Here is a 12,108-nt window from a genome sequence, read left to right as displayed (position 1 = left end):
CGTTTGGCCTTTGGATTTTTGGGATTGGCTTATTTCACTTAGCATGATAGTCTCTAGTTCCATCAATTTACCAGCAAATGCCATAATTTTATTATTCTTTATGGCTGAATAATATTCCATTGTGTGTATGTACCACATTTTCTTTATCCATTCGTCTGTTGATGGGCTTCTAGGTTGGTTGTGTAACTTAGCTATTGTGAATTTAGCTGCTATAAACATTGATGTGGCCATGCCATTGTAGTAGGATGATTTTACATTCTTTGGGTATATGCCGAGGAGTGGGATTACTGGGTCAAATGGTGGTTCCATTCCAAGTTTACTGAGGAATCTTCATACTGCTTTCCAGAGTGGTTACACCAACTTGCAATCCCACCAACAATGTATGAGTATAATGTTTTCACATCCTTGCCAACATTTATTATTACTTGTATCAGCCTGTTACCTTTTGAGGCTGGCTGTCTCACTCAGCATAATTACATTGAGTTTAATCCACAATGTTGAGTATATCAATAATTAATTATTTTTATTTCATTGCATGCATGTAACACAGTTTGTTTATCCAATCACTTACTGAAGAACAATTAGGTTGTTTCCAGTTTTTGGCAATCATTAACAGCTGCCTCAAACATTTGTGTATTTGTTTTTGTGTGAACGTAAGTTTTCATTTATTTAACAGAAATACTATACACAATTCTCAAGATGATATACAGTGAATCAAAAACTATTTGAAAAAAGTTCAACATCTCTACCAATTAGAGACATGCAAATCAAAACTACTCTAAGATTTCATCTCACTCCAGTCAGAATGGCAGCTTAAGAATACAAACAATAAGTGTTGGTGAGGATGTGGGGAAAAAGGCACACTCATATATTGCTGGTTGGTCTGCAAAATGGTTCAGCCAATATGGAAAACTGTGTGGAGATTCCCTGGAAAACTTGGAATGGAACCACAATTTGTTTATAAACCACCTTGGTTTATGCCCAAAGGACTTAAAATCAGCATACTATAGTGATGCAACCACATCAATGTTCATAGCAGCACAATTCACAAAAGCTAAATTATGGTACCAATCTAGATGCCCTTCAGTAGATGAATGGATAAAGAAACTGTGATATATATATATATATATATATATATATATATATATACACACACACACACACACACACACACACACACACACACACAATGGAATACTACTCAGCATTAAAAGAGAATAAAATCATGGTATTTGCAGGTAAATTTGCAGGATGGAGTTGGAGAATATTATGCTAAGTGAAGTAAGCCAATCCCCCCAAACAAATGCTTACTGTTTTCTCTGATATGTGGATGCTGATGCATAATGGGGATGGGGGGCATGGGAGGAATTGAGGAACTTTAGATAAGGTCAAGGGGAGGGAGGGAAAGGGAGGGGGCAGGGGGTAGGAAAGACGGTGGAATGAGATGGATATCATTACCCTAAGTACATGTATGAAGACACAAATGGTGTGAATATACTTTGTATACAACCAGAGATATGAAAAATTGTGTTCTATGTGTGTAATATGAATTGAAATGCATTCTGCTCTCACATATAACAAATTAGAAATACTATAAATAAGAAATACTATACATATCCAATTTTTCCAACACTATTCATTATAGAGATTTTCCTTTCTCTATTGAAATGCCCACACAAATATGGCCAATTTATTTTTCATAAAGGTTTGTCTCTACCACATTGTTAATAACACACTGTCTTTATAACTATGTGTCATGGTTTGGATCTTAAATGACCAGGCATATCTCATGTGTTGAAGGCTCACTTCCCAGATGATGGTGCTACTGGAAGGTGGTAGAAACCTTGGGGCCTGGTGGGAGGAAGTTAGGTCCCTGGGCATGTGCCCTTGAAGAATATGGAGACCCAGGCCCCCCATCTGCTTCCCAGACACTTTGAGGTGAGAAACTTTGCTCCACCACACTCTCTCTTCCATGATGTACTGCCTCGCCACAGACCCAAAGTGACAGAACCAGCTGATCATGGATGGAAACCTCTGAAATCAGAAGCCAAAATAAATCTTTCCTCCACTTTAGTTGATTTTCTCAGGTATTTTTTTTCCCAGAAAAGGAAATATAACTAACACAAAGTAGGTTTGGAGTAATTTAAAAATTTTTTTTTGTGGTACTGAAGATTGAACCCTGGTGTTTACCCATGGCTAGGCAAGTGTTCCGACACTGAAGTACATGCCCAGCCTTCTTCAAATTTTATTTTGAGACAAGGTCTCACTAAGTTGCCCAGGCCAACCTCAAACATTTTGATCCTTCTGCCTCTCTGCCTTCCAAGTAGCTAGGATTATAAGTGCACTTTGGAGATTTTTTTTTTATAGTGGCAATTGAATCCAGGGGCACTCGAATATTGAGCTGTATTCCCATCCATTTTTATTTTTTTCTTTTTCTTTTTTTTAATTTATTTTAATTTATTTTTATTTATTTTATTTTTATTTTTTTAAATTTTATTTTTATTTTTTTATTTTTTATTTATTCTTTATTTTTTTATTTTTTAATTTTTTTATTTTTTAAAATTTTTAAAATTTAATTAATTAATTAATTAATTAATTTTTATATTTTTAAATTTATTTTATTTTTATTTTTTATTTATTTTATTTATTTATTTATTTTTATTATTTTTTAATTTTTATTTTGAGACAGGGTCCTGCTAAATTGCCCAGTCTGGCCTTGAACTTGGAATCCTCCTACCTCAGCCTCCTGAGTTGCTGGGATTACAGGTGTGGGCCATTGCACCTGGCTAGGAGTAATTCCTAAAATGTGTGTTATTCCTTTGGTTGTTTATCCTTTTCAAAATTATCTGGACTATTCTAGTTTCTTTGTCTTTCCACACACCTTTTAGAATCAATTAGTTGTATTTACAAAAATATCCTGGAATTGTATTAAATCTATAGATCCATTTGAGGACCACTGATATCTTAACCATGTTAAGCCTATAAATTCATGAAAATAGTCTATTTGGGTCTTTTTAATTTATTTAATCAGCTTTTTATTGTTTCAGCATACAAATCCTACATATGTTCTTTTATATTTTTTTGAGGAACAATGCAAATAGTATTATATGTGTACTGTAATTTTTTTCTGATTGTTCATTAGTATATAGAAATGTGCTTGATTTTTTTGGATGTGTTGAATTTGTAGTCTGCAGAAGTGCTAAACTCACTTGTTAGTTCTAAGGATATTTTTATAGATTCCATGGAATTTCCTATATTGAAAATTATGTCATCTACAAATTGGGGCTGTTTTCTTTCTTCCTTCTCAATCTGTAAGCCATTTATCTTTTTTTCTTGCTTTATTAAACTGGGTAGGGCTTCCAATACAATGTTGAATAGCAGGAGTGAGAGTGAACATTTTTGTTTCATTCCTGATCTTAGGGCAAAAGCATTTAGTTTTTCTCTACTAAGCATCTTCTCGGGTGTGGGGATTTCTTTGTAGATGCTTTATAACAGACTGTGAGAGTTCTTTTCCCCACCTCGCTTGTTAAGTGAATTTTTAAAATCAAGAATTAATGTTAAGTTTTTTTCAGATACTTGTTTTGCATCACTTGATATTATCATGTGTTTCAATTACTTTAGTATGTTAATATAGTACATTGGATTGATTGATTTTTAATATTGAGCCAATTTTGCATTCCTATGATGAGTTTCACTTAGTCATAGTGTATTATTCTTTATGTGTATTATTGGATTTGATTTACTAATATTTTATCGAGGATTTTTTTTTTTGCATCTACATTACTGAGGGAAATTGGGCCATAGTTTTCTTTTCCCATACAGTCCTTTTTCTAGTTTTGGTATCAGGGCAATGCTAATATTATAAAATGATTTGAGAAGTGTCCTTCTTTTCCTAAAGTTTTGGTACCATTTGCCAGTGAAATTATCTAGGCCTGGAAACTTCTTTTTTAAAAGAAGTTATAGATTTACAGCAAAATGAGCAGGAAGTACAGAGAATTCCCATTTATCCCTTTTCTCTCACATGCTGAGCCTTCCCCACAACATCCTACACCAGAGTGGTGCATTCATTTCAATTGATGAACCTACACCAACACATTGTTTTCACCCCAAATCCTTAGTTTACATTAGGGCTCACTCTTGGTGTTATACATTCTGTGGTTGGGACAAATGCATAATGACAGGTATCCACCATTATAATATCATACAGAATAGTTTTACTTCTGTACAAATCCTTTGTGCTCTGCCTACTCATCCTTCCCTCACCTCTAACCCTTGGTGACCACTGAACTTTTAATTGCCTTCATAGTTTTGCCTTTTCCAGAATGTTCTGTTTATAGTTGGAATCATACAATATGTTGCCTTTTTAGACTGGTTTCTTTCACTTAGTAATATGCATTTAAGTTTCTTCCAATGTCTTTTCATGGCTTGATAGCTCATTTCTCTTTAAGTGCTGAATAATGTTTCATGCCTGGATATACCATAGTTTATCCAATCATCTGTTGAAATGTATCTTAGTTGTTTCCAAATTTTGATAGTTATGTATAAAATGGCTATAAACATCAGTGTGAAGGTTTTTATGTGGTCATAAATTTTCACCTCTTTTGGGTAGATACAAGGAATACAATTGCTGGATGGTATGGTAAGAGTATGTTTAATTTGATAAGTAACTGCCAAACTTCTGAAGTGGTTGTACAATTTTGCATTCCCACCAACAATGAATGGGTGTTCCTGTTGCTCCACATCCTCATCAGCATTTGGTGTTGTTGCTGGTCTGGATTTTGGCCCTTCTAATAGGTGTGTAGTGGTAGCTCATTCTTATTGCAACTTCTTATTTTGTTTGTTGATTTTTAAGGGAATATTTAGTGAATTTACTCAAACAAAATATTTAATGAATTTACTTAAATGAAGGTAGCTTAATGATATAAGAATGCAAAATATTAGAAATCCATATGCAATAAAATAATATATATATATATATATATATATATATATTAATGAATAAAAATGAATATATACTAGTCAAATCCGTGGAAATTTCCAGATAAACATTCATAGAAATACATATTCACAATTTTCTTTATATAGAGACAACACATACATATATGACATGATGATTCTGGCAAAAGTATCAGAAATAATATATGAAAATGGAAGGGATAAAAGTGGAGTAGAGGAAGGGAAATGAGGGAGAGGGGAGAAGGGATAGGAAAGAGGAGGAGCAACAGAAGGAAATTAACCAAACTATGTCATGAACATGTATGAACATATCACAGTGAATTTCACCTTGTGTATAACTGATTCATCAATTAAAAAGTAAATCAATGAAAAGGAAAAAAAAAGATTGCTAAAACTAGAAAAATAAAAAATAAAAAGTCAGAGATACTAAAAATATTCTCAAGTTGTAAAAATAGTGTGGAATATTTTCAACAACAACATTCTACATGAGCATAAACCCCTGATGTAATTCCACAACTTCATCATGCCAAAAGCATCTATCTATCTATTTATTTTTCAGTGCTTGTGATCAAAGCCAGGGCTTTATACATGCTAGGTAGGTTTTAATTTTTAGAACATATATTGGCATCATACACATTGGCATATTAATAATTAAGGCTTTTGCACATACAGAATCTCAATATGGAAAATTTCTTTAAAATACTGATTGTTTGCTATGTTGTTTTAAACTTATAGTCTTCTCAGCATATGAAAGTAGAAGCACATATATAAGTGTTTCTTTTTTCTTTTGGTACTGACATTGAACTTAGGGCTTCTTCACCACTGAGCTACATCCCCAGAACTTTCATTTTTTATTTTTGAGACAGGGCCTCATTAAGTTGTAGAGGCTGGTCTTGAACTTGTGCTCCTCTTGCCTTAGCCTCCCGAGGAGCAGTGATTATAGTTGTGTTCCACCATTCCTGGTTTTTTTTTTTTTAATAAAACAGTCTTGAAAGAATTAAGGATGAAGGGAAAGATATATCTCAGTGGTAGAGCACTCACCTAGCATATTGCAAGGCTCTGGGTTTCACCCCCAGCACTACCAAAACTAACTAAATGAAAAAATAAATAAAAAGATGAGTGGTCTTTGTGGTTCCTAATAATAAGTTCTGTCTTATTCTTTCACGTGTTAGATATTATATTCTTATGAAGGATAGTATTTAAGATCCAGACAATCTTACACGATGTTATTAAATGACCATATAAATCTCAAATGCAGCAAAGATGAACAAAGTCTTCATAGTGAACTTTTTTTTTGAAAAGATATTTTGTTTAGTTGTAAACAGACACAATAACTTTATTTTGTTGATTTATTTTTATGTGGTGCTGAGGATGGAACCCAGTGCCTCACAAGTGCAAGGCAAGTGCTCTACCACTGAGCCCCAGCCCCAACCTCTTCATAGTGAGTGCGCTTTTACCTCATTGAAATTGAAGCTGCTTCTTTTGGATATTTTCCCACTTCAATGTGAAGTAGATTATTAGGTTTTACAGTAGTTTCATCATGTGGCTTTAAAAAAATTATTTAGTTGTAGATGAACACATAGTATCTTTATTTATTTTTATGTGGTGCTGAGGATTAAACCCAGTGCCTCAAACATACGAGGCAAGCACTTTACCACTGAGCTACAGCCCCAGCCCCTCATCATGTGGCTTTTTAAAAGAAAAAAAAATAGTTTGATTTCTTCCACAGTTCACAGTTCTCAGAAGAGACCTACTTTTGGAAATCATATAATCCAAGGATACTTTGAACAACTAAATGCTCTTTAATAGACAAACTCTGTCCATGCAACTGTAATAAACAAGCATATACATTCTAAGCTATGTAACTAGCATATCCCAGAAACAAAGTAGGATGGTTTTTCTGTTCCCACTATCCACTGAATTATTGTTTTAAAATCCGAATATTTCCATCATTTATAATTTCTGTTTTGGATAATAGTTCTGTTTTGGATAATAGTTCACCACATTTTAATTGCTGCTTGAAGCCAGTTTAAACCAACTACTACATATTTTCAAGTTTGCTTTTAAGTAATGATTTTACAAGAGGCAACAACTCTACTTAGTAGTCAAGTGAGATATGTTGTTTCTCTTCTAGTAAATATTGATGAGCACAGGAAGGGCAATCTAGTACAACTCCAATATCTTTGATTCCCATCAAATAAGCTACAACTTAATTTATACTTCTCTTTCTCTAGAAATTTAAAGGCACTATCTCAAATTCTTTTTTTTTTTAATATTTTATTTTTTAGTTCTCGGCGAACACAACATCTTTGTTGGTATGTGGTGCTGAGAATCGAACCCAGGCCGCACGCATGCCAGGCGAGCGCTCTACCACTTGAGCCACATGCCCAGCCCAATCTCAAATTCTTGAGGAATAAAATTTGTGCCATTGTTTCATGGTTCTGAGAAACTGTGTGGGGGGAAAAGGCACTATATTTTGATGGTGGGTCTGTGAAGAACAAGTTACTGGACTTAACCATATATTTTCAATCCTGGTGTAATTTTCCAGGAGCTGGCTTGCACAAGCCAGTTTATTGTCTCCCTCCCTACTTCCCTCTCTCCCTTCCTTTCTTCCTTCCTCCTCTACCTCTTTCTTTCTTTCACACTAGAAATTGAACCCAGGGACGCTTAACCACAGAGCCATATATATCCCCAGCCCTTTTAAAAATATTTTATTTAGAGATAGTCTCACTAAGTTTCTGAGACTGGCTTTGAACTTTCGATCCTCCTGCCTCAGCCTCCTGAGGGGCTGAGATTACAGGCCTGCATCACCATGCCCGGCTCCCACCCTCTCCACCTTTTTTTTTTAAATTTTGAGATAGGGTCTTGATAAGTTGTTTACAGTCTTGTTCATTTGCTGAGGCTGGTCTCAAACTTGCAATCCTCCTGCCTCAGCCTCTCTAGCTGCTGGGATTATGAGTGTAAGCCACTGCACCCAATTTATTGTCTTTATTTTCCATGTCATGTCCTCCACTTTTAGGGCATTTTCCCTCAATCCCAACAAGGATTTGGAAAGGGATGATGAACTTTTAGTGATAGATCACCTTATATACTTTTGTTTGTTTGTTTGTTTTGCTGTCCTAGGGATTGAACCCAGGATATTGTGCATGCCAGGTAAGCACTCTACCACTCAGCCACATTCACAAACTCTTCCCTTATATAGTTTATCTGGGCTCTTCCCAGCTTGTGCAAATGTTCTACTTATGTCCACAGCCAACTATTTTGGAGATGTTTTAAAATCTTCTTCATGTTCTTATTAGTGAAATTAGGGATTCTTTTTCTAGGAAGAGAGGAGATGTTTCTGGAGAAGGGTCCAACAAGTTCCCAGAGGGGAGGGGAATTCAACTCAGGACCACTGGAGTTCTTGGCATAAGTGACCAAAAAGAATTTCAGCATGAGCCAGACAAAGGCATGGGCAGAAGTTGATTTAGGAAGGTAGATACACATTTAAGGGAGAATACAGGCTATCTTGAGAGTGAGAAGCACCCCCACTTTGGGCTGGAGGTCCAATATTTATAGAAGGGCTGTATTAGGGATAAGACTGAAGGTGGAGCCACGTTGGAGCCGAACAATTTCAAGTTAATTTTCCCTGTCCTTGTGTATTTCCCTTATTTTACAAGGGCATGGGCCAAAGGCCTGTTGCTCAAGATTTACAACTGTGATTTCTGCATCTCAAGGACTCATGGATGTTTCCGTTAAGACTCAGTATTTCTCTCACTCTTTATCCTAAATCCCTATTTCAGAATGATCCTCTATATTGTGAAAATTCTGTTTTTTAACATTGTGGGTTTCAGATGCTGTAATCTCTTAAATAACCTCATGGTGTCATGGCATTGTAGCTCAGCACTAGCACTGATGAATTGCACCCAGCAGCCTAGAGTGTCCCTTGGCTCTGAGCCTGGGACCCACTCAGAGCCATTCAAATGCAGACCCATTCTTCAACCTCTTATCTTAAAAGATTTTCCAGTGTGAATTCAATTTTCTTTGTGTTGGTGGTACCTCATGCATGCCAGGCAAGTGCTCTATGACTGAGCTACATTCCCAGCCCCATATTAATTCTTTTTTTTTTTTTGTTTTTAATCTCATTGATTTCTGCCCCAATATGTATTTTTTCTCCCCTTCTGCTTGCTTTGGTTTATATTGCTCTTCATTTATTTATTTGTTCAGATTCTGAAGGGGGAAGCTTTTCTTATTGATTTTTTTTGACAGTGCTGAGAGCCTTATGCAAGCAAGGCAAATCGTCTACTATGGAACTACACTATAGTCTGGTCTAATGGAAGCATTTGATGCTATAAACTCCCCTCTTGATTTAACTGTACTCTGAAAATTTTGGTATGTTGTTATTTTGTCTTTCATTCTATTCAAAGTATTTTTGTGGTGCTGAGGATGGAACCCAGGACCTTGCACATAACTAGGCAAGTGCTTTACCACTGAGCTAATCCTCAGATACATTTATTTTATTTTGGGGCAGGGTCTTGATAAATTGCCCAGATTCATATCAAACTTGCAATCCTCCTGCCTTAGTCTCCTGAGTATCCGGGATTTCAGTGATGTGCCACCATGTACACATATTCAAAATATGTTGTAATCATCCCTGAGATTATCTCTTTGACCTATGGATTACTTAGAACTGTATTATTTCACTGGGTGCGGTGATGAATGTCTGTAATCCCAGTGACTTGGGAGGCTGAAGCAGGAGGACCTCAAGTTCAAAGCCAGCCTCAGAAACTTAGTGAGGCCCTAAGCGACTTGGTGAGACCCTGTCTCAAAATGAAAAATAAAAAGGGTGGGGTTGTGGCTCAGTGGTAAAGCACCCCTTGGTTCAATTCCTTGTATCACCCTCAAAAAAAAAAAAAAACCCAAAAGTGTATTGTTTAACTGTCAAGGGTTTGAGATTTTTCTGTTAACTTTCTCTTAGAGGGTCTCCCTTCATTTCCATGCAATTTCCCTTTTCTCTCCCTTTCCCTCCCATATCATGTCTCTGTTTAATGTTAATCTTTTCTTCCTGCTCTTCCTCCCTGCTCTGTTCTTAGTTGCTCTCATTATATCAAAGAAGACATTTGGTATTTGTTTTTTAGGGATTGGCTAGCTTCACTAAGCATTATCTGCTCTAGTGCCATCCATTTCCCTGCAAATTCTATGATTTTGTCATTTTTTATTGCTGCATAGTACTCCATTGTGTATAGATGCCACATTTTTTTATCCATTCATCTATTGAAGGGCATCTGGGTTGGTTCCACAGTCTAGCTATTGTGAATTGTGCTGCTATGAACATCGATGTGGCAGTATCCCTGTACCATGTTCTTTTAAGGTCTTCAGGGAATAGTCCGAGAAGGGCAATAGCAGGGTCAAATGGTGGTTCCATTCCCAGCTTTCCCTAATTTTTTGAGTTCTTTGTATACTCTGGATATTAGGGCTCTATCTGAAGTGTGAGGAGTAAAAATTTGTTTCCAGGATGTAGGTTCCCTGTTTACCTCTCTTATTGTTTCTCTTGCTGAGAAAAAACTTTTTAGTTTAAGTAAGTCCCATTTGTTGATTCTTGTTATTAACTCTTGTGCTATGGGTGTCCTATTAAGGAATTTGGAGCCCGACCCCACAATATGTAGATCGGAGCCAACTTTTTCTTCTATCAGACGCAGAGTCTCTGATTTGATATCAAGCTCCTTGATCCATTTTGAGTTAACTTTTGTGCATGGCGAGAGAAAGGGATTCAGTTTCATTTTGTTGCATATGGATTTCCAGTTTTCCCAACACCATTTGTTGAAGATGCTATCCTTCCTCCATTGCATGCTTTTAGCCCCTTTATCAAATATAAGATAGTTGTAACTCTGTGGATTAGTCTCTGTGTCCTCTATTCTGTACCATTGGTCCACCCGCCTGTTTTGGTACCAGTACCATGCTGTTTTTGTTACTATTGCTCTATAATATAGTTTGAAATCTGGTATCGCTATACCGCCTGATTCACACTTCCTGCTTAGAATTGTTTTTGCTATTCTGGGTCTTTTATTTTTCCATATGAATTTCATGATTGCTTTATCTATTTCTACAAGAAATGCCGTTGGGATTTTGATTGGCATTGCATTAAACCTATAGAGAACTTTTGGTAATATCGCCATTTTGATAATGTTAGTTCTGCCTATGCATGAACAGGGTATATTTTTCCATCTTCTAAGATCTTCTTCTACTTCTCTCTTTAGGGTTCTGTAGTTTTCATTGTATAAATCTTTCACCTCTTTTGTTAGGTTGATTCCCAAGTATTTTATTTTTTTTTTGAGGATATTGTGAATGGAGTGTTTTTCCTCATTTCCGTTTCAGAAGTTTTGTTGCTGATATACAGAAATGCCTTTGATTTATGCGTGTTGATTTTATATCCTGCCACTTTGCTGAATTCATTTATTAGTTCTAGTAGTTTCTTTGTAGACCCTTTTGGGTCTTCTAGGTATAGAATCCTGTCATCTGCAAATAGTGATAATTTAAGTTCTTCTTTTCCTATTTTTATGCCTTTAATTTCTTTCGTCTAATTGCTCTGGCCAGTGTTTCGAGAACTATATTGAATAGAAGTGGTGATAGAGGGCATCCCTGTCTTGTTCCAGATTTTAGAGGGGATGCCTTTAACTTTTGTCCATTCAGAATGATGCTAGCCTGAGGCTTAGCATAGATAGCTTTTACAATGTCAAGGTAAGTTCCTGTTATCCCTAGTTTTTCTAATGTTTTGAACATAAAGGGATGCTGTACTTTGTCGAATGCTTTCTCTGCGTCTATCGAGATGATCATATGGTTCTTATCTTTAAGTCTATTGATGTGGTGAATAACATTTATTGATTTCCGTATATTGAACCATCCTTGCATCCCAGGGATGAATCCTACTTGATCATGGTGCACAATTTTTTTGATATGCTTTTGTATTCGATTCGCCAGGATTTTATTGAGGATTTTTGCATCTAGGTTCATCAGAGATATTGGTCTGTAGTTTTCTTTCTTTGAGGTGTCTTTGTCTGGTTTCAGAATCAGGGTGATGTTGGCCTCATAGAATGAATTTGGAAGAGCTCCCTCTTTTTCTATTTCCTGAAATAACTTGAAAAGTATTGGTATTAATTCTTCTTTAAAGGTTTT

Source organism: Spermophilus citellus (genome assembly GCF_964194105.1).
Source record: "Spermophilus citellus genome assembly, chromosome: X".
NCBI lineage: Eukaryota > Metazoa > Chordata > Mammalia > Rodentia > Sciuridae > Spermophilus > Spermophilus citellus.
Note: the sequence above shows the minus strand (reverse complement) of the source record.